Source organism: Camelus dromedarius, chromosome 2 (assembly GCF_036321535.1).
Source record: "Camelus dromedarius isolate mCamDro1 chromosome 2, mCamDro1.pat, whole genome shotgun sequence".
NCBI classification, from domain to species: domain Eukaryota; kingdom Metazoa; phylum Chordata; class Mammalia; order Artiodactyla; family Camelidae; genus Camelus; species Camelus dromedarius.
Window position 1 is genome coordinate 116,239,897 of NC_087437.1, and position 23,481 is coordinate 116,263,377.

The 23,481-nt window shown below is 47.2% G+C and overlaps 1 protein-coding gene across 9 annotated transcripts in view; it reads left to right on the plus strand.

Annotated features, from left to right (window-relative positions):
* The first annotated feature begins 5,837 nt into the window (after positions 1-5,837).
* Positions 5,838-23,481, plus strand: part of KCNJ15 (potassium inwardly rectifying channel subfamily J member 15) — a 47,154-nt gene continuing 29,510 nt past the window's right edge. For 3 of the 9 annotated variants that reach the window (XM_010998945.3, XM_064475935.1, XM_010998954.3), the window contains exons 1-2: positions 5,842-6,370; positions 8,322-8,444. The gene's annotated coding sequence lies outside the window, so the exon portion shown is untranslated. The other 6 variants (XM_064475929.1, XR_010376713.1, XM_010998949.3 and 3 more) reach the window with 6 other exon arrangements.

Consider the following 23,481-nt stretch of genomic DNA (forward strand, 5'->3'; position numbering starts at 1 on the left):
CCCTAAAACTGGGCAGGCGTGTTCACGATTCTGTCCAGCAAGGGACAAACACACTTATGTATTTCCTCCGCTGACTCTGAACCTTTGGTGAAGAAAAACATTAAGTGGCCTTTGAGTTCTGGGTTGTGGAAAACTGGCAGAGGAAGACGTTCCCGCGGCAGGGATGGTGTTTCGGTCACAAGCTGTGGGAAAGGGGAGCAAAGCGGGAGAGAATGCTAGAAGCCCTCAGCATCCTCGCCAGGCAAGATGAAACTGCTCTGGGAGTGAGCCGTCGTTTTCTTGAGAGATGCTCCAAGCATCTTCAGTAATCAGCCACTGAAGCACTGAAAGCAAAGGGTGGCTCTGGAGACAGGAGCCGGCCCCTGCTTCCACTTTGAGTTAAATGCCTGGGACACCGCTCTGTTTCTCACCTAATCTGGTGCAGTATTCAAGAGGGCAGCTTCTCACACCCGCGTCTTTGGTGTAATCATTCTCACTGCTTGACCAAAACTTCATCAGTGTCAGCCCAGCGGCCACGTCTGGGGGAGAGGGTGTCAGGTAGCCTGTGGTCACATCCTGACAGCCCCGCACTGACACTCATGGTGATTTTTCACACCGTTACAAACTTGTACAAAGGTTTCTGTAGCCTGTGGTCACATCCTGACAGCCCCGCACTGACACTCATGGTGATTTTTCACACCGTTACAAACTTGTACAAAGGTTTCTGTAGCCTGTGGTCACATCCTGACAGCCCCGCACTGACACTCATGGTGATTTTTCACACCGTTACAAACTTGTACAAAGGTTACTTGAATAAATGATACGGGTACAACCGTGTGTCAGTGGAGTTTAGCAGAGCACGGTACGGTGTACAAGAACCTTCCATGAAGTGTTGATGGGTTCCTGGCTCTATGGATGCTGTGAAAGTCACTCTTTTGTCCTCAGGGTCTTATCTGGAATCACTAGGAGTCTGGACAGGATGCTCTCCGGTCTCCCTCAAGCTCTAACCGAGCCTTTGTGATTCTTCTTCTTGCCCTTTCTGGAACACAGCCGTTCAGGGCAAGTTAGTTCATTTCTGTTTAGTGACTTAAAAGTCTGAATCTGGAAGGTAGACGTGAGAGAGAACCAATCTGAGCTCTGAGTTCATAGTTTAAAAGACTAATAACATACATAAAATGTTAATGTTAATTAATGAAACGTGGCTTTGATTCTTCTGATGTTGAAAGAGAAGAGTCACTTCCTGTCCCCTGAGGCCATAGGCAGGCAAATTTGACCTATATTCTCTCGTAATTAATGAAACACTCTTAACGATTCTGTGACCCAAGCATTTTTCTAGATCCCTCCCATCTAAACGCTGTGAGGCTAATGGCAGAGCTGCATCGTGAAGCTGACCCGGAGTTCAGCTCTCTTGTCTCCTTTTTCCCCCTGGGCTCTTTTAATCGTCACCATTATTTGTTCTGTTTCTCTTTCCCGGAATGTGTACAACCCTTCTTTATCTCCACCTATAGAGATCTTGTCCGTTGAACTTGACTGACCCCTGTTCTGGAAGCCTTACCTCAAGCTCCCAGGCAAAGTCCACTGCCCTTCCAATGGGCTTCTAGAATATTTTGATCATGTAGCACCTACTATGATGTATTACCCAGCTATTTGCCTATCTCTCTGCTGAACTGCAGTTGACTCCAGTTCAGGGACTGTGGCAAAGAGAAGGCACCCAATTTAGTTACTAACCAAACAACACGGACATGATACCAATAACTCAGGGCTCTATTAGCGATAGAAGGGAGCCTTTCTGGCACTGGGAGTCGCTGACCATGTCCACAATAAGACCACGTGCATCTTACATCAGACTCCAGTCTTAGTGCTCAGATCCCCGATATTATTTTGGTTGGAAACCAGGTGGAGTGGAGGAGGAGGGTGGGAGACGTGGAGGGAGTGAGGGGCCGTGATAGGGGGGGCTGGCGTGCTGGGGGAGGGAATCACTCCAGCATGCACAGGGTTAGTGACTTTGGCCAGTGTGGTTGGTCGTCTGCCCAGATCTTGTTGGAGCTCCTGCACCATTTCCGGGCGCCCGTGCCGACGCCTGTGTGTGCATTACCCCTGAGGACCCGCAGTTCCTGCGACCAGCTCCGCAAGGGTGCCCTGGACCAGAGGAGCCCCCTCTTTGCAGATGCAGAGAGCCAGAGCACTCGGGAGACTGCATGACCCATCACGCTTTCTGTTCCTAGACCAGGCTGACTGGGGCAAGATCACGGAAGCCCCATTACCTCATCACCGTCACCCATTACCCTTACCCGAGGTGCTACTTTTATGCCAGAACTCCCCCCGAATCAGACGGGGAGCTGGCCTTGGCCTGAGGTCTCACACTCCCTTGACTTCTCCCCTCCTCCGGCCAGCTCCCCCACTCCCCCAGGTTCCTCCCAGCAGTGCTTCTTTGCTAACGTGCACAAGCAACCTTGTCTCCCACGCGCTTCTCCAGCGCCCACTTCAAGACAGGATTTCAACCCAAAATCTTCCTAAGACAACTTCTCACTGGGCAGGCCAGAGGCAGGGGTTGCAGAATACTGAAATGTCTGAAGAGCATCCTTAACCCTCCATGGCTCACCTGCACTCAGAGGGGAATTTTACAAACCTTGGATGGGGACAAACTGGAGGCAACTGACCAGATCCCGCCTAGCCCATGGAGGATGCTGTAAGCTGGGGTGGGGGTCCCAGGTGGTTTCCAGAAGTTTTGAAATCTGACATAACCCCCCATAAGCAGTTCCATATCTAACCCAACTGAAACAGACCTATTCGAAGGTAAAAATGTGTATTTTTCCCTCTCATCATACTTGAAGGTTTTTCTGTCTTGATTGAAGCCAAGATGAGAATTGGAATCACTGCAGCCTTTTTAATTTTTTTTTCTTTTTAGGAAATTATTTTTGGGAAATGGTTCTCTTGGAAAAGCTGGTTCTTGTGACCTTTTCTGCCCAGTGTTCAGACATCTTTTTAGAACTTTGGATAAAAATCCAGACTTTAGATGAATATTCTTTTTACATTTGACACACATGACAGTCTTGCTTTCAGTTAAGTGGAAAGAAAGGAAGAAGGAAAGACAGACAGACAGACAGAAAGACAATTTACTGAGTAGTCACTCATGTTTTCTGTTTTAGGCTAAAAGGTCAATAGCATTGATCATCTTCCACTACAAAATGATTAGCTGTGTTATTTGAAGACAGCTCATATGGTAGATTGCAGACCCGACTCCTTAGAACCAGATTATGACGTAACTTTTACTCATTGGATGGGAGGGAGAGTGAGTGACAAAAATTGCTATGTGAAGATTAATAATTTGCCTTATTTCCCTCATTTACCCTCAGAAACTTCCAAAAATACTTAGATCATTGAAGTATTAAAACATAGAATAAAACCTGTCCCTGGTGACAGAAGCCTTATGGTTGCTGAGTCTAGAATTTTCCCACTCACCTCTCAAATCTTCAGGCATGTGTTTATTACGCCTTCCCTCCTTTTGTGAATTCCATCAGCTCTTCAACCTCAGGACCTAATTGTTCCACATCTCCCCAAATAAAAAAGAACAAAACTAGCTTAACGTCACCAAAATAAAGAACATTGTCTTAAACTTTGAGTTATTTTGTGTATTCATACTGCTTCGGTGTTTCTCCTTTCTCCTTTCATCATTTTTAAAGGCTGTTATGAATGGATATGAGCTGTACTGTGTAAGGTCCTGCAAGAACTAAAACTTGCCAGAGGATTAGCCTACGATTATAATTCATGTGATGTATTACTTGTTGCTCACAGGAACCTACACAGGCATATGTATGCCCACAATAGACTAATCTGAGAAGAATGCAGCCTAATGCAAACTGCGTGGGTGGTGAGTGAGAAGAGCTGCTTTGAGCCTCAACCCACCTCCTTCTGGCTGTGTGACGTTGAGAAAATCACTTACCCTCTCTGGTTTCCACTTCCTCGCCCTTAAAATGTGACTAATTATGCCTTTTGGGATTTGAGCATCCAATCAATCACATTTCTAAAAGAGCTTTATAAATTGAGAAAGAACACTCAAATGTCAGTTTACTAATAAGAGCTGAGACTGGAAATATGCATTAAAATAAGAATGAAAGTTCACATGTTAACAAACCATGCCATTCATTTATAATCTTTCACCAGTCTACTTGACAAATTAATTTTTTGAGGGGCTATGATGTGTCAGACGTCCCTCCAGGAACACGTAGCCAACAAGCCAGGTGTGGTCGAGCTCTGAGATGGGGCAGAGACAGTCACTGATGAAGAGGACGATTTAGACAGTGCTGGGTGAGGTACAAAGTGAGAAGGAGAGCTGAGGCACAGAGGTGGCACCACAGGCAACGAGGAGGCACCATTTGGGCTAAACCTGAACAGTGATGAGCGATAGAGAAGGTGAGTGATGAGGGAGAACCTTCCAGGTGGAGGGAACAGCTGGTGCAAATCATCTGGGGTAGGATACGGTCAGATCGCACAGTGGGTTTTCCCTTTTGTGTTTTCCTCCCCCTCTGTGTTAACCCATTTTAGATGGGAGTTTTATAACATCCTCCCTCCCGTGAGGTCTACCTGATTCTAAGATCTGGAGGAAGACCACCTGCGTGAAGCAGTCTGGACCTTATGTGGCTTCTCCATTGTCTCAAGCCCTGAGCCCCGGGGAGCCCAGTGTCCTCTCTCAGGGGCCACCGCGCTCTCCCTGGCAGCCAAGGAAGACTTGCTTCGTGGGAAAGAGAAGGACAGAAGGACAGAGAGCGATGCAGCGTTCCCACTGGGGAGGCTGGGACAGGGAGTGACTGATGCCTGGGCCTGGAATCAACGGAGAGGAGGGGAGAAAATGGGGGAGGTCTCAGACCTTCCCCCCAAAAGCAGAGTTAACACCTTGCCCTTTCCTGCCTTCATTTCATTCAAGCCCCCAGGACAGATGCAGCCGCATGCAGGGAGAATGAGAGGGTACACAGGAGTGTGGGACCCCAAACGCAGGAAAGGGGACATATCATCTTCTTCCAGCATATCAGATTGCTCCCTGTTCCCTCCAATTTAAAGCAGATGCAGAGCCCTGCCTTGCCCAGGCGCCGAGGCAGGGGACTGCGCGAGTGTGCCTTCCGTCTCCTGGGCGACGGAGACGCTTTGCTTCCCTGCAACATGTTGTCTCTGGATCAGTGCAGGGATCTCCTTGGAGACAGTGCCGGTGGGAATCCTCCCTCTTAGGGTTTACCAGCGTCCACTCTGGCCACGGGACAGCTGGTGACCCACAGGGGCCTTGGACTGGCCTCCCTTGGCAGCTGCACAAAACGGCTTGCTGGGACACACAAATGCATCCCAGAAAGAAGCCCGCTGCCTCTGTTTCCAGAGACTGAGAGACGGCTCCGTTTCGAGGATGGAATTCTGACCATTTCTCAGAAAGGTCCTAGACTGTGTAGATGAACACTGGGGACGATTCCAACATGGAATCTCAATCCCAGCTTCCGTGCTGCAGAAGAACTCGATTTCACCCATATCTACACAACTTCTCCACGTTTTGGGATCAGGGAAGACAGGCTATAGGAACAGATCAACATGGCCATAAGGGGACTGAGTTAAAGGCACACAGTGTCCCTCTGTTTATACACAGGTTTGGCACGTGTATGATCTGGATGGGTTCATTCCGATCTTCCCGAGAGGAGGGGCTTTTGTTAATATTCATTTGGAGTGGAGGGGGGAGAGGAGAGAACAGGGGTAAAGGAGGGCTTGTCAGAAAAGATAATCTGGTTATTTATTTATAGTTTATTTCCGCAAAGGGCCTTAAAAAAAGGGCTTTGATAAGAGTGACCAGAGTTTCTTAAAGATTAACTAGCGTCCTTTAAACGGGCATTAGCTTTCTTTTATACAGGTGTTTGGAGGACTCGGGACTGGGTGTCCATTAGAATCTGTCGTGGGTCTGTGGATTCCCTTAAGACACACTGCTGACATCGTGGCCTCCTTTCTCAGATTTCTCTCTCTCTCTCTGTCTCTCTCTGTCTCTCTCTCCCTCTCTCACTTTCTCTCCTTCCCTCCCTCCCTCCTTCCCCGGCCCTCCCTCCCTCCACTCAATCTCTCCCAATCTCTTCCTTTCTCTCTTTCAGTCCCTTCAGGTAAATCCTACCCAAGCTTGTACCAACTTGTTTTTGACTGACAGCAAACTGCGAGAGTGTTTTCTTCATTCTGAGAGAAACTTAGAGACCTGTCCCTCCCAAGGCAACCTGCGTGGACGGCTCGTCCCCTCGCCTTCCTTGTCCCAACTTCCCATCCAGCCAGGCGTCTGCATTCATCCCTCCTCCCAGGTAAGAGGTACAGGCTTCTGTCAGTACCGAGCAGGCTGCCTGCTGGAGACACCGCGGAAAAACTTGACTTCGAAAAGGTAATGAAAAGCCTGTGATCCTTTTAAAACTGACTTAAATCATTCAAGACGTCCAAGCTTATCTGGGGGATTTACAAGTGCTGTTTGCCTGTGGAAAACGGGTTTTTACTTAATGATGGGGCAGGAAAAAAAAAAGGTGGGGGGCTTTATTCGTGCCTGTAAAACAATATCCAGATGTTGTCTTGTTTGCTGTGGGTGTAAGAGATCTAGATGGAGAGAAAGAATTGCTCTGCCTTCTCTTTACAAGTGTTTTTCCTCCTAGTGTCTGTGAGAGCAAGTTTGTTATTGATTTTCAGTGATTATATAGTTGGGGGGGGGGGTCGTCCTTCGGCACGTACTTCCCTGTCAGTGGAGAAATCAGTTTAGGCTGGCGTCAGGCGAAACCTCACCAGAATATTTTAAAATCTGTTACCTATCCTTATGAGAAAAAAGAGTTATGTAAGTTTTCCGTGGTAGGTATAAGGAATGTAAACAATTCTGACTTTGGAAACATTAGGAACATGGTTCCCAACCTATGGATAATGGGTTTTATACCCTGTGTATAATTTCATGGGAGTCTAGACTGTTCTCAGCTAATAAATGTTATACTGGGTGAAATTTCCACGTTGTTCCTGTGAAGCTAGTTTTTTTTTTTTTTTTTTTTTTTTTTTTAATCTCCTCTCTGCACTTCCGTGTTTAGCTGCCTGAAGGGCATAAGAATGTGTTGTTCAACAGAGGTCTCTTGACCTCATGATTTCTTTAAGTCACCAGTTAGGAAAATTACAACCAAGGCAGCATTCAACTTGGCAAAATTAAAGACCAAAATTTGTCCCATTTCATTCACACATTTCAGTTTATCTCTTCTGATCAGAAGATATCTTAATCTTCCTTTTTTGTTTTTACCTTAAAGGAAGGATTTTGAAAAAAAAAATCACAAGTGATTCTTAAAGTTCCTTTTCTGAAACCTCAGAATCACACACACACACAATTGTCAATCCCAGATCCTACCCCTTTTTTTCCTTCTCTCATAAACATTTAAACAAATACGTAATGATCAACAATAGCCTTAGGTAATAAGTTCTCTCAATTTAAAATTGTCCTAAAAATCCAAAGAGTCAAATACAGAGACCGTGTGTTTTGAAATGCCATCATTTTATGAAAGCTAAGTATCAGGAGATTTCTGCTCGAACAAGTAAGCTCTTACCTTACACACAGCTCCCCTTGGCGCTTGTACTTTTTAGCCATTTTCCTCCTTCCCTAGTCATCAGTATAATAAATGACCACGCAGGGGGCAACCCAGAGGTTGTAAGACAAGTCTCCGCAAAAGTTTGGAAGGCAGAAAAGCGTCACCAAGTCGCCAGTAGCCGGATCTCAGAAATGCTAAGCAAGTAACGGAGCTGACAGGTCCTCACCGAGTTAAGTAAATGCACAAGGAGTTTGGAGGGGTTAGAGAAGGAGACAGCTGATTTGTGTGATTCTGGTTGCTTAAGGAAAACACATTTTTAAAAATCCCTCCCACCCTCTCAGCACTCCTTCCTCCCACCAACAGTTGTGGTCGTTTTACAGAAAGAGCTGTTTCCCCAACTTCCCCTCCCCACACTTCCAGCCGGTGCAGACAGCCCGTGTTTGGGGGGGGGGGAGACCCGAGGCTCCCCGCTGCCAGCAGCCCCGGGGAGCCAACAAAAGCAGGTCCGCTGGCTCCCTGCACTCTCTTGCTCTGCCTTAGCGTGGGAGAAACCATGGAAGGGCTGAACTTTCTTGTTTTGGGATGTGCCTGTGTAATTATACACCTGAACGACAGCATGCTTCATACAAGAAGAACCACCAATGTGTGGCTTTAGGCACCAAATAGAGGCAAACTTTTTCAGGCCGAATCACTCAATGTCAAGCACCTGACACCTTTCCTGCCGCACCTCCTCTCATGTCAGAGACATGGGGCGGCCCACCAACGTCCTTCCTCCCACTGCTTCAGGGTCCAGAGCTGATGGTCGAGTATTTCTTTGGCTGGTGGACACAGCAGAATCTTAGAACCGGCACAAGAGTCCCCAGGGTCAGCCGTGAGCGTGGCAGAGTTGCCGAGGACTGCTGGAGGCACGTGAGTTCCCTGACCACTTCCTTCAGCCGCTTCGCTGCAAGCAACCCAGCCGCCCCTCCCTCTGCGGCAACGCCGGTGCTTCGCGCTGGGGCACATCAGGTGTCTCCAAAGGTGCTGTGTCAGCGCTTCTTTTTTTAACTTAAAATTTTTTTTTAAATTGAAGTACAGTCAGTTTACAATGTTGTGTCAGCTTCTGGTGTGCAGCACAGTGTTTCAGTCATACATATACACACACACATTCCTCCTCATATGCTTTTTCATTATAGGTTACTACGAGATATTGAGTATAGTTCCCTGCACTACAGAGCAGAAACTTGTTGTTTATCTATTTTATATGTAGTATCAACCCTTCTTTTCAATAAACATAATTCTGCTCCAGAAAGAGTTCAAAAGCCATGGCAAGAGTTAACGTTAGCTTATGCTGGCCGAGCAGAGTGTGGTGCTTGCTAATGGGTAAGTGAAGTTGCACGGCAGACCGAGGTTATGACCCCCCGTCCTCTCTCCAGCCCTTCACCTGTGACTTGTAGACACACCTGGGGAGGGGGCTTGGGCGCAGTTGGAGCGGCCGGGCTGCGTAGGAGCAGAGCAGAGGAGCTAACTGCACTTGCCCTGTGCCCCTCAAGGGTGCAGCGTCACGGAGGAGGCAGATCTGACTCAACACACCTGGCTCTCTGCTGCCACTCTGGTGGTTTTCTGCCACCAGTTTTAGAAATGGGGAGAGTGCAGTGTGGCCAGAAGTAGTCAAACCCTCCGACAATTAAAGGAACCAAGGGCAGCCTGCTTCCTCACCTTGGAAGGGAGAATTGAGGGCACAAAGGAAGAGAGAATAACTTACAATCTAAAAGCAAAAGTTCCAGGAAAGAAGTTTTATTTGCTCAGTGTTACTTTGTTGGGAGAAAAGGGGAAAAAATGAGCATGTGGGCATTCCTGATAAAAGGCAAAGCCAGAAAGGGGAGACTGAGAAATGGCTGCCCACCCCTTCCCCCGGCCGGCAGAATGCTCAGTGGGCTGATGCGGACAGTGATGTGGGCAACTCCTCACAGTGCAGCTGGAGTCCACATAGAAAGTTCAACCATATTCCCAGGGCTTTTCAGCCAAAAACCATTTTTGCTCTTCTGATAGAGGTTGGCGCTTGTGAGGAGTCTGCACACTTACCTTCCCTTCGATTGATATCATGCATCACCTGATGAAGGGCTCCATCAGCCAACAGTCACTGCAATCCAGTTTGATTCTAGACGTTCACACATGGCCTAACTCCAGAACACAGTCTGTGCTTCCGGACCTAAAATCCTCCAGCACAGAACTCTAGACACATTAGTTATGAGATGGAGATAAACTTGGGTTGCCTGATCAGGTTCACGGCATCAGAAGATACATAAGGACAAGCGGGTGGTCTGTGGCACCAGAACACTCCCATCCGTAGGAAACAGTGAAAGAGAAGGCAGCGTCAGTGCTACCTGGGGGCTGAGGACCTAGAGGGGATGCTGGAAAGAATCAGCAACAGAATGAGCACAGTTTTGTTTTGTTCTTCCCTGTGACCCTGCAGCTCAGGCTCAGAGGAAGCTAGAAGTGTATTGATCCACATTAAACACAGCAAGCCGTTCCTTCCTGTGGTGTGGTGGAGGGGGCTGGTCTGTAACCAGGGGGCTGCACTGGCTGCTTATGCCCACATTTAGGGTTCCAGGTTCAGGGAAATGACCTCAGGGTCTGACTGTGTCCCTGGGATGACGAATCCCACCCATCCTCAGAGTCACCATCAGGACCGTCGGAATACAAAGGAATGGCTCAGAGGAGGAACACTGCAGAAAAGGATCCAGTTCCCAGGCTGTTTTGAGGACCCAGGTGGCCAGATTTGGGTTTCAAGCCACATGCTATTTCAGTCCTTGTTGCCCAGGTCGGGAGCTGATCGCTATGAACTTCTTGTGAGTTTTCTCCAGTGCCGGGACCAGAGGCTGATCAATATTTTACAAAGCTTGAAGATGCTACAATTTTAAGGGCCCTCTTTAAGGGAAAGGAATGATTGAAAGGATGACTATAAAATTAAGTACAAAATTTGGAAAGGGCTGGGGCAAGGGAGGAGCCCTGAAGCTTGCATTCCATTAACTTCATGAGAAATCCACTCTGTGTCATAGGTAATAAAGGCTCAATACTTGTTTCCTGAAGGAATGTTTTATTAATTTATGTAAATTAGCTGCTGGCTGCCCTCTAAGTAACTCTGAAAAATGATAAGCGAAAATATCAAATCATCATGTTTATACACATCTAATGATCGGTGACATATGGAAACTGATCTGAGAGATGCCTAGAACGTTTCTCGTTTCACGGGCAGATTGTCGTGAAAGGCAGATCCTTGTACCATGGTCGAAACTTTAGGTCGTTACCAAACCCAAGGGTAAGATGCTATCCAAACTCTGTTTTCCCTACAGCAGAGGATGTGGGAACTGGAACTCATGGTGCCCTTTTTCCATTTGAAAAGCCCTCAAGTTAAAACCCAAAGAACATCCTGCTAATTGCGAGCCTAGAACCTAGACAGATATTAAAGCATCAGGAACACCCTTCTCTTTTAACAGACTTGAGGGTTTGTCCAGTGAAATATCTACATGTCTGGCAAGGGACAGCCCCTTCTGTTTCTACGAATCCTGCTTCCAGTTCCAATAGCAGTTATCAGTGTCATTTCTCAGCGTGAATGCTTGCGAAACCCACACCTTCCAGGCTGAATCACGCTCTTGCTCAGCGATGTTTAGGGCTTCAAATATTCGCAGAGGGATATCTTGCTCATCCTCATCTTCTTTGCCAAAGAATGCAAGGTTGTTCCCCAAATGAATCTGGCTTTCTTACTTCCTCAGTTACCCCTTTGTCTAGCCCTACCTTTGAGGAGCAACGTTGAGACATTTATCATTTGCTTTGAAATATCATGTAACCTGACGTCGCCTCTACGCTTCCTGCCAACCCCACCCCACACACCTGTCACAAGTGAAAGAAAATATATGGGCTCTTGGGGGACACTTGGCTCCTTTGTCAAGAACCCCCTAAATGCAAGGAGTGAGAGCCCACCCTGTCTTCTGCCTAGTCTCAAAAGTCCATGGAAAGAATGTATGTATAAACAGACAGTGAGCTACGTTACATGCAGACATACATGTGCAAGTGACAAAGGCAATGTGGGTGTGTGTTTAGCCATAACGTTAATAATGAAACTGACTGTGCAGATACAGATGGAATATTCCAATGCCAACAATGTCACAATACAGTGGTGCTTTACTTTTGATATCTTGTCTTGTTTAATAAATTTCAAATCTATAATTTCTGCCTCAGGTCTATACTGAAGATTAAGTGTCCCCAAAATTGCCTTCTAGACAGGGTTGCTATAGTGACATTGATCTTAGCATCACTCTTTAGCAAATTAGGTGGGTAGCATGTCATGTGACTCAGTTCTCATGGACACGGATACTGTGATAACCTGATCAAGAAACACTCAGGGTTGCAGCTCCTGGCACCACGACCCACCTGACCCCTGCTGCCTTGGGGAGGTGAGAACAGTGAGGGCTCCACTCCAGTGCCTTCATAACCCAGTCCCCTGGGAATTGGGGGGAGCCCCCTTAGAAGCTGGCCCTACGCTTCTTGCCTTAGAGGTCTCGGGGCAGGACGAATCCCCTAGCCAGAAGGCTGGAAGGAGCATCCTGAAACACAATCAAGTTTAACAGTAAAGCAGCATCTCTCCTGGGAAGTCCCGCTGGCCAGCAGTGAGTCCTGAAGGGAGTTCTGTGCAATTCTTGCCCTGCAAGGGATATGAAGGTCTATACTCGGATAGGTTTGGGAACTCCGTCAGAGTCTATAGTTCCCACTTGGAAATTCCCAGTTATCATTATTATTATATTAAAAAGTCTAAGAAATCCAGCAGCAAAGGCATCCTTTAACTTTGACTTCCAAATTGTTTAACCATTCTGGACTACAGAACTGTCTCCCACCTCCCTCCACCTCCGTCCAACTATTATTCACTCCTCTGACTAGAGTGTCATGCAACCTACTGGGGACACTTTTGCTGACCATGATCGGTGTAGGGTGGAAAGTTTTCATGTACTCAAAGAAAGAACGTGTTCTGAGTTTCATATGCCACTTGGCTGCGAGATGTACTTTTAGGACCTGCAGGTGACTGGCCAGCCCTTGGGACTGCAAAGTAGTCAGGCAAAGTCAGCCACAGTCAGCCACAGTCAGCCACAAATAATTTATTTACTTTTTGTCTCTTTGTTTCTTTATGTACCTTTTATTCCCCAAAGGATTCATGTACATTTACAAAGACACATCCACATACCCTCCCACAAATATGACTTGAATTAAAAGTAGATGGAAAAGAAAAATGAGAGTAAGCCTCAAAGAAGTAAGTGGATTAAATCATTTACTTATATCAGTTTTTATCTGTTTTTAAAAACCACAAACTAAATGTACACAGACCCACAGTGGCAGAACCTTGTGTGTGACTTCAGAATTAGAGATAGGTTTTAAATATGCTTCACATTTGACACTGGAAATCAACGAGGCACTCTTTGAATCTAGTTATACATGCACTGTATTTTATAATTCTTTTGAAACAGCATTGGGATTCTGCCTCTGAAAATTTCTTTCTTTTGTCTTGTCCTCACTGTGTCTATAATTCAAGGATCTGTAAGTGAGATGGCAAACTTTCTCCATTGACTTAGGCTCAGGCTTAGCATCAGCACCAAGGAACCACCTATGAGCCACCAGGTTTGGGTCGGGAGGCTTGGGTAGACTTCCCTCCCGCTCCCGCTTGTAGCTGGTCCGTCCCGCTTGGTCCTTCTTTGAAATGGCCTGTCCACTTGTCTCTCTCCCCAGCTGGGTTGTAAGCTGAGTGTCAAGGGAGATTCTACCTGATCCTCCCTCTGTGCTTCCAGAGCTTGGCCCGAATAATTCTTCAGGCAATGCTTGTTGAATCAACAGGCCTTGACACGAAGGCACAATTTTTGCTGTAATTACATCTTCAGTTGAACCATAACCTACATCCATCCCATCCCACAAACACAGAGCACAGAACTTTGTAATCTAAAGTATTGTGAAAACATGTGTATCTGAAAACTCCCAAATAGTGCATTTTCTCCTTTGATGACCATTACAAAGAGACAGAGTTAGAATTGTTTCAAGGGAGTTATTAAAGGGAAAGACATATTTTTATGAGTGAGAAGAAACAGAGCATCAAGTACCTACAATACAGTAGCTGTGTGAACCCCATGGAGGGAAGATAGGAAACATGTGGGGTATTTTGGAAAGAATAAAATTGAAGTCAAACAGAAAAGCGGATGCAGAGCCAGTGGGGTTCTCTGTGGACTGAAAGTTTGACCCTGGAGAAGAAAATAAGGGAAAGAAAGGAGAGGAAAAATGTACTGCAGTCTTGGTGTGGAAAGGGTGATCTGCTCCATGGCGTGACCCATCCAGGAGATCAGGGAATTCGCAACACTTCAGTCTCCTTCAAATGCTATGCTTAGACACGGTCTGTGTTAGCATACCTATGGCAGGAAGGGTACTTGGCTTTCAATGTGTTTTAAATTTTAAGATGAAGAGAATTTTCTCAGATTTGCCCGTTTTGAAGATGAAATATTATCGGGCTAAAACTTTTAAGAGCCACTTCCTGTGATTACAATCAAATGTGTATCATTCCACCTGGGAGTGGCCAGTGCCAGTACATCGTGTTTCAGAGTCTCAGGCTGCATGAAGATACGTATATTTAAACATACATTTTATAATTATGGATGTTAACCTGTCTAGTCCAGTATCCTGGGCATGTTCTCTAAGCGGGGCTCTTTGAAGGGCATGTTGTTGAGTTTTCAGTATCTGAAGAAACGATCTGTGACCTCCCAGCGCCACAGTTGGTGAAAACGTGTATTTCATGGGTTCGTTCATCAACTCCTATCAGGATTTCTGGCTAGTTAGGCTCCGCCCCTCGGTTATCTCCACCCAGTGCAGGTGTCTGGTAGCTTGCTCTGCAGGAGGCTGGGTGGCTGAGAAGCTGTGAGTGAAAGAGACTTAGCTTTTGACCTCATCCTCCATTCCACTGTTGGGAGGAAGTGTGGACGGGAGTGGAGGCGGAGAAATAATTTAAAAAGGAAAAATTTACTCCAAGCGCACAAAGGGCTGCAGTGCCGGGCAGACTGTGACAAGAACGGCATGCATCCGTAATGAAGGGCTAGAGAGTCAAAGAGGGAAAGACCAGACCCACCTGGGGCAGTCGGGAAAGGCAGAGAGCCCTGGAGAACAAATAGGACTTCGAAGGTCAGGGTGGGAGGAGAAGCCACCGGAGGTCAGGAGACCAGTAGGCACAAAGGTGCACCCAGAGGCAAGTGTAGCAAGGCCTGTGAGGTGCAAAGGAGTTGAGTCTATGTCAGGGAAGGAGTGGGAGTGACAAGAATCGAGATGATGCTGGCGATGCAGACACAGCCCAGGGCCCACCAAAGGCCACGCCATTCCAGGTGCATCTCTGTTCTCACAGCCAGCGCCTGCCCAGTGGGCTTTATTATGAGCCTTGCTTGAGGGATAAGGAGAGCGGGCTGGGGAGGGGCAGCCACTTGCTGATGGTCACAGGTTTCAGGAGGGAGCCTGGGCTTTGTAGTGAGGCTGTTGGTCTCTAGAAGCTAGATCTTTAAGTTTTGTGCCCCAGGAACTGAGAGTGGAGGGCAGGCTGGTTGAAAGGGCTGTTTGGGGTTCGGGTTGACAAGCCACGAGGAGTCACTGCAGGTTTGGACTGAGATGCACTTGAGCACATGTATCCGGCAGTGACTTGTCAGAGGGGGATTCTGAGAGGCTGGGTATAAGGAATACAGACTCGGAGGAGGGCAGTGGCCACAGAAAGGCAAAGGAGGACACACACAGAGATGCGTAAGAAGGGAGCAGCTCTGGGCTCGCGCTAGATGAGGCAGGAGGGAAGGAGTTTCAAGGCGGCCATGTGGGAGAACGAGGGTGCCGTCGTTTGGAACCAAAAATCAGGAGAAGTAGCTGGATGGAGGGAGGATAATGGTGGTGATGTTTTGGACCTGTCCATTCTGAGCATTTCTCTAGGTGGGGGGGGGGGGGGTGTCCCAGGGGATGTCAGAAACACAGATGGAATCTCCAAGGAGGTTCTGTTGGTGAGAGGTAAAGAAATGGGACTGGGAGTGGTCAAGAGGGGGTGGTGGAGGATGCTGAAAGAGGATAAAGAGAAATAGCAGAGGATGAGTATCAGACCCTGGGAACATAACTGAGGGCAGGGGGTGGTGAAGAGGAAAAGTCCACCAAGTGGAAAGAAAATGAATCATCAGAGCAGCAGCTGGAAGACCAAAAGGTCTCTGACCCAGTAGCAACAGGCATTAGGAACTTTCCGAAGACACTGCTACGAATCCCCGCCTTGACTCACACATCTGAGATCAGGAGAAGCAATTTTGGGAGCTGAAGGTGAGAAGCAGCGGAGAGGCTGAAGGTGCCAACAAGAAAAGATGGTGAAGGAGGGCTTGGTGGCCCCCTTGCCATGCACACTCCAGTTAGAAAATCAGAGGAATTGGGAGATTATGGTTCGGCTGGCGCATCAGTCTCAGAAGCCTGGAGGGTGGCTCCCTCTGAACCTGGCAGTGTCATGAGTGTCTTTTCCTCTATTCCCTGTTCCAAGCCTGGCTAACCCATTCCCTTTCCTCCTTAAAAATCAATCAAGCCATTCACTAAATTAACATCTGTCATGATTTTAAAAGTGTATGCTCAACTCAGAGGGTGGTTGCACACGACTCTGAGGGAAGATTCCAGCAAGCCGGGCCCCTTCAGATGAATACCTGGCTTTTGTGAATTATGTGAATCAGTCGTCTGAGACGTCCTGGATCAAGCACAAGTCCATTCTTGACTGTGTTTCCAACGCAAAGGGAAAGATAATTCAGTGTCCAAACTTGCTAATTGCTGCCATGATTAAAGCAAGACTTTTCAAGTTTACTCTTTTACAAGATCGGCATCCTTTTGAACACAAACAGGATCTGACAGATAGTCTAGGGAGACGGCAGGCAACGCCAGGTCCCTCAGAACTGTTCGTTGCTGCTGGCTTTGAAGCTGCGGTTTAAAGTTTGTTTTGCTGGGCTGTCTTCTGCCTTTTCAGTGCTGTTCTGGGATTAAGCAAAACTTCAGCGAAACCTAAGGTATGGTATTATAGCACTTCTGAAAAATATGGAGGTGGACTCAAAAGTCACAGCCTTAATTCCTTAGCAAAAGTCAAATGGGTAATATTTTGCGAACTGCTGGACAGGAAGTTCGGTTATCTGATAAGTGCTCTTGGAGCCCTAGGGAAGAAAAGATGGGCGAGGAGTGAGGAAAAGCCCCGTGGCAAGTGATCGTGGAAACTGACACACAGAGGGTCATTCTGTGAAGAGCGGCAGGCTGGTCTCTGGAAAAGAGACTTTGGACTTGGGAGTTGTCATTCCTGGATGTGAATTTCAGGTGTGCAAACTCCTTTAGGGGAGGGGCATCGACCGTCAGAGCCTCAGCGTATATTGTGGGGTGTATGGGGAGTAATCAGCAGAGGTTGGTCCCTTCTCTCCCCACTCCGGGTCCCCACCCTCCCCCACCGATTCCCCACCATCACCCCCCACCCCCAGGAGCAACACAAGGCTCTCCCTTAAGGTAGCTGGTGAAGAAAAGCTTGGACTTGGAAATGGAAGCCCTGGGTTGGAGTCCTCACTTCTGGGCTGTGTGATCCTCCACATGTTACCTCACTTCTTAGTTTCTCATTTGCTAACTTGAGAAATTCCTCCCCACAAGAATAAAACTGAAAAGTGAAATGAACAGACTTTTTGAAAGCGTGGGGAAGCCACTTCTGCTTCTAGGAGTCAGGAGGGAACGAGCATTCTCAAAATGACCAAAAAGCAATCCTCCTTTCCTCCCTGGGGACCTAATTCCCTTTTTATACAATTCTGCTTTTTAAAAATTTGCTTTATAAGGAAACTCAAAATTCCAGAGTCTAGGTTACTACCCTTCCAAAATCTTCAAGCAGCTTTTTGAAATTTTTCAACTTTTAAAAGGGATTCTATGCCTGTAGCTGCTCAGACTTCAGTGAATGAGAGCTTAGCTTTGGCACAGCGGGCTGACTGGGCTTCCTTCTAGAAATGACTGCTCTTCTCAATGCGGATTGAATCGGAAGTTACCTTTGCAATTGTTTGTTGAGTTCCTTCATTCTTCTCCGTGAAAAATACATAGAGACAACATCAACGTTAACTTTCTCTTAGGTTTTATAAGGAGAGGAGAGGGACAAAGAGAAAGACTGTGGTCCTGGCATACAGTTGAATCACGCTCTGGAATCTGGGTGGGTCTAGGAAAAAGTACAGACTTCAGTGGAAAACATATATGGGTGTGGGAGAAATCCCTGTAAACTGTAAATTGACTTCACACTGCACAGGCTGGTATGGAAAGAAACCACAATGCTCCCAAAATCAGAGATGAGGAGACAGAGTAAATATGGCACCAATAGAACACCAGGTGCCCTCGGGAGCTGGGGATGTTTGCAGTCAGTAGCCATCTTAACCAGCTCTGGGGACCCCAGTAGTCGTAAGCATGCATGTAGCGCAGTGTCCGGGAGTTATCCATTTGATGACCTGTTTATCACCAAGCTTCTCCATCACCCGACCTCAGTTATGCACTTTCCCTCCCCACCCACTCGGGCCTGTGTTCTGTTGCTTCTGGATTCACCCACCTTGTCACCATTGCCTGCGAGGTCTCTCCCTGAAAGCCCTCATTTCTTTCCTTTTTCTATCAGAGTCTCCTTCTCCCCTTCAAGGCCTGCTGAGCTCGGGTTTTTCCCTTCTCCGTGGAGCCTGACCACTTCTGCACTTCCTGAATTTCATTTTCTCTAGGCTGAATCGAACCTAGACTGTGTCTGTACCACTAAGAGCGAATCAAACACTGTGTCCCGATTTGAATATCTGTGAGGCACAGGTTCCACCTCTTTCCCCAGTCAGATTACCAGCCCCGGGACAGCTGAGGGCCCAGGGCACGTCATGCTTGACCCAGTGAGAACCAGCTAGCTACCCTAGTCGAGTCCTAGCTTATGCCTTGAGTTAGGTACATTCAACTCACTGTTTGTAGCTGTAGTCTCATGCTAGGCCAGCTTTATTATCTTTTCCAAAAGAAGGAAGCTGAAAACCAAGGAGATTAAATCACTCGTCCAAAGTCACCACCCAATTGCTTTCCATACAACATCTCACTTCATCATCAGGGCGACCCCAGCAGACAGTCGGCAACACGAGGTTTCAGACTTTAAGTAACTTGTCCCCTGCCCGCATCCTAACCAGCAGACCTGAAGTTTGAACCCGAGTCTGTGGGTGGCTCCAACCCTGTACCTTTACACTGTATAACGGCTTCCCTAGCACCCAAATGCTCAAGACAGAGTCGAGCATGGAATAATATTAGATTTACAACAAAACTGAGAGGGAGAGATTTCTCATGCATCGCCCGCTGCCCTTATCAACACCACTCATCAGATGGTACATTTCTTAACCGAGGATGACGACACAGCCTCATCATCCAAGTCCGTCGTTCAGCACAGGGCTCACTCTTGGTGCTGAACGTTCTGTGGGTTTGGACAAACATGTTCTGACACGTATCCACCATGATAACCTCACAGGAGAAGTTTCACTGCCCTAAACACTCTCCACGCTCCCCCTGTTCACCCCTGCCTTCCCTAACCCCTGGCAACCACTGATCTTTTTCTGTCTCCATGGCTTTGCTTTTTCCAGAACTTCATGTAGTTGGAATCACGCAGGAAGCAGCCTTTTCAAACTGGCTTCTTTCACCTCGTGACATACGCTGAAGTTTTCTTCATGTCTTTTCATGACTTGATAGCGCGTTCTCCCTGTAGATTTTTGAGAGGACCAAGGCAAAGCTGGACTCCTTGTTCTTGGCTCTGTAGTAACAGGCTGAAAAGATTTATAAGCGTGTTAACGTTTTAGGGAGAGCATAACTATTTTATCATTCTGGGTCGCCCATACTTCGCCACGTGCCTCATAAAGAATTTGAAATGTGGCAGATACGTCGCTAGCCCGTTTCTTGAATAGCCAAGGGTATTTCTGAGTGACAGCATTGTTCTCATCTTACAGAGCCACGTCCCCTTCACCCAAGTCCACCAGAAAGCACCAGAATCGGCAGGGGTCTCAGCTGCATGGATCCATCTTTCTAAACCTTCTCGATGCAAAGCAGGGTTGGGCATCTTCAAAGACAGGTATTCTTGAAGCCCATATTGGCTTAGAGAAGCTCAGATTTGGAGTTGAGTCTCTCTCTATGTTTTTACTTGAAATTTCGCATCACAGAAAGCTAAAGCTTAAGGGTGTTTCAGAGAAGTTAGCACGACCCTCTCTCCCATTACAGATGATGTGACTTGCCCGTGGTTTTGCAGCACGTAGAGGAGCTGGTTCTTCTGAAGGAGCTTGGGACCCCTCACCAGGTCTCCTCCCATCCCAGGTGAAGCCCAAGAGGAAAAGACGAACCCTAACTCAGGGGGAAGCAAAATGATTGAACTGTCTTACAATTTGGAAACAGATGAGAGGCCTGAGTAGGAAGAAATAGGGAATCAGTAAAACATTTGCAAGTTTTAAAAAGACACAGGATTCCAGCTTTTCCTAAACTGTTGACATTTGTCAGTAGTTCCTTCTCTGAGCTCTGTCCTTCCCAAAGAGGGTCCTGTCAGGGAAACCCCTGGGAACCGGGCTCGGTGGCATTTTAGTGCTTTTCCAAGCAGAGGATGGAGAGCCGCGTGCTATTCTGACAGCTTACACTGTGCAACCACCCGAGCTCTGGCTGCCGGACCTGGTCCTTGTTACTCTGTGCAGATAGTCCACATCCTGTCCTGAGCTCATTGTGGGGACAGACTGTGCAGGGAAGAAACGTCTGTAGAAATGCACATGGGGGTCATCACAAGCGAAGGAGCACGAGATCCACCCCGTGTCACAAGAAGTTGCTAGCATGTTCCTGTTTGTCTATAATTATCCACCACAAGGGGCTGCTTACTGACCCGACATTTTAAATGCAAAGCACACGTCAACACCTTATAATACACTGTAATGGAAAAAAATCAGAAAAAAAAAGAATATAGATACATACATATATATATAACCGAACCACCTTGCTGTACACCTGAAACTAACACAATATTGTAAATCAACTGTACTTCAGCTGAAAACACACACACACACACACACATACACTCAAAACCTGTGACTTAGTGCCACGGATCAGACCCAGGAGAAAGTGTGACGCCCTGGGCAGCTTTGAGAGCTGTTAAAATGCGAGGCTTCACCTGGTAACTTCCCAAGTCCCAGAGCCCATTGGATAGAATTCAGGCGAGAGAAAGAGCTTCCAGTGTCCCTTAGCACCTCCGAAGAATAAGAAAACACTGTGCTGCCTTCCAGGCCTCTGGGCTGTTCTGCTTAGCACCTTTTGTTGTTGAATAGCTTTAAAAAAATCTGTAGCTACATCAGGTATAATTGCCTTATGATGCAAGGGGACTGTTTTTCACCCATTGAAACCAAGTCTTGTTTGTCATGGAAACCCTCGTGGCTCAAGGGCTCTGTCCTTGGAGGTGGGCAGAGGCTGCTAGCATAGGACGGAGGCCCCTGCTCCAATGCCTGGCTTCTACCTCCGGGGCGGAGGACATGTTCACGCCCCGCCCAGTCTCTCAGCTGGCACGTGAGCACACAGCCTATAGGTGTGGATTGCACACCAGCCTCCCAGCACCTGGGCTTCCTCCCTGCAGAGCCAGGCCCCCTCATCGCTTCCCCAGGTCCCTGAGATCTTCAGCTGGGCTGGAGCCCCAGCACCTGAATGCCAGGTAAGTCCCTCTGCAACCCGCCCCACCCTCGCCGCCCCGAGCTTCTCACTGATCACCCGGGGTGGTAGAGAAGGAAGGGAAAAATAAAAAGCTCAAAGCTCAAAGGACCAGGGAATTTCCGGAAGGTCCAGCCAAAGTGATTCATCTTGACCTTGGACACGATTTTTTTCCCCTACTCACCACTCTTTTATGTATATATTTATCTTACTGATTTGAAAATTCATACTTTTGAAAATTCCAGTGCTTAACAATGATGAAGCACTAACTACTCTATGAGGCTTCAAATAGAATACAGCATTCACTTCATCAGGAAAACAAGAATGAATACTTGTACCCTGTGCTGTAAAGACTGAGACCTCAGTTTATTTGCATAGACAAAGGCCTTAGTATAAAACTGAAAGGCAGTTAGCTAGCAAAGACTCCTTTTGACAATAGTGGATCAAACAGCTTCTACAAACATGGATCAGCTAATAATCAGATTAAATTTACAAGTAAATAACTTGCAGCCTTAGTGCTGAGGTTTGACCCTTAACGTCCTTGATTTCAATGACGTGTATAAAAATGCAGCTGTTTGAAAAAGGACACACACTTAGGTTCATTTCTTTCAAGGTCGTGTATATTACTATTTACAAGTCCGTATGGAAAGTGATGAGATTTTAAAAATATTAAATGACTGTAGCTAGCTAGCACCCCAGTGATCTTTACTGATCAGTTTGTCTGAGGCTTTCAGAATCCACCCAAGGCCTGGTTGACTCTTATTCACAATTTTTGAGAGAGATCGTTCTAAATTAATCTAACTCTGATAGACAAGTCCCATTTGTGTGACTTTATTTAATATCCTTACCTACTATTGCCCTAATATTTGAAAAGCTCCTTTTCTCCCTCAATACACTTTGATCATATCTCTCTTTTCTCCCATTATTCACAAAGCAATTTCCCAGGCATGCAAATATTAGACCCCATTCATCAATGTCCTGTCGATGACCTGCCAATTACTCTGCTCAATTGCCCATGACACTTGTGATTTCTCCAACCAGGATTAAGTTGTATGTTTTCATAAGGTGATTTGTTTTAAAACCAGGATGGCCCATAAAACTAAGGGTTTTGCAGGCACAGACTTAACAGTGTCGTGTTTGCTCTGCAGACGCATTTTTGAACGCTAATAGTGAAACATGAGATGTAAACGTGAAGGAAGCAAATTAACTCTCAGGGTTTCACATGTGCTCTCACGATCAGCACTGACCACGCTGGGAGAGAACTTTGAGGTCATGCTGTCCAACCCTCTCATTTTACAGATGAGGAAAACAGGACTAATTGATAGCTGGCGATACCAAATTATAGCCCTTCTAAAACTCGAGAGCAGAGTTAGCAGGCTTCCTAATGTGCTCAGTTACTAGCTAGATTCCACGAGCTGATGAGTGTGCCGTGACCTTGAGTATTTCCATTCTGCGGTTTTTCAAATGTTCATGTTTCTAATGTGGTATCCGCAATCCCGAGGCCCGGTAACCTCTCACCACTGAGACCTTGCCAGTACCTAACTCGGAGCAGCCCACCTCTTCCACACTCAGCCGTGTTCCTGGGCTGCGAGGCCACGGTGTGTGTGGCCAAAGGTGCCAGTTCCCGCGTGGGGAGCTGACGGGGCCCTTGCGACTGGCTGGTCTCCTTTCTCCGCCTCTTATCACCTCCCCTGCGTGCTTCCTGGGGGCTAGTCCAGGTCGTTCTACGTTTCTCCACCTTGGTCCTCCTACACCAAGGGGTGCTACCGCCAGTCCCCGGACTAAGAAAGAGCACATTTCCTCAAGTTGCATCCTCCACTGCTCAGGACTTTTTAATAAGCTTCTCATCTTCCTCCTTGTTCCCCACACCTGGAGAAGAGGCTTCATGAGGACAAGAATCTTGTCTGTGCTCTTGGGTCCCCAGTGTCTAGAAGAGTCTGGAAAAGAGTAAGTGCTTGACATGTACACGTGCAGTGGACGTAACCTGTCCGCTCTCCCTCCTCTCTTAGGGAAGCAGGTGTCCCCCTTCCATTCTAAGACCTCCTACTCCCAGGGCCTCCTTCTTCACCCTCCAATCTCTGACCTCTAGGTCACGCCCTTGTTCTGGAAATCGAGCCTCCTTGGCTGTCCCCTCCAGTGAGTTCACATCGCCGTCCCTGCACTGGCTGCTCGCTTCCGGCCCCTTTGCTGGGAAGTCCTCTCTCTTCCT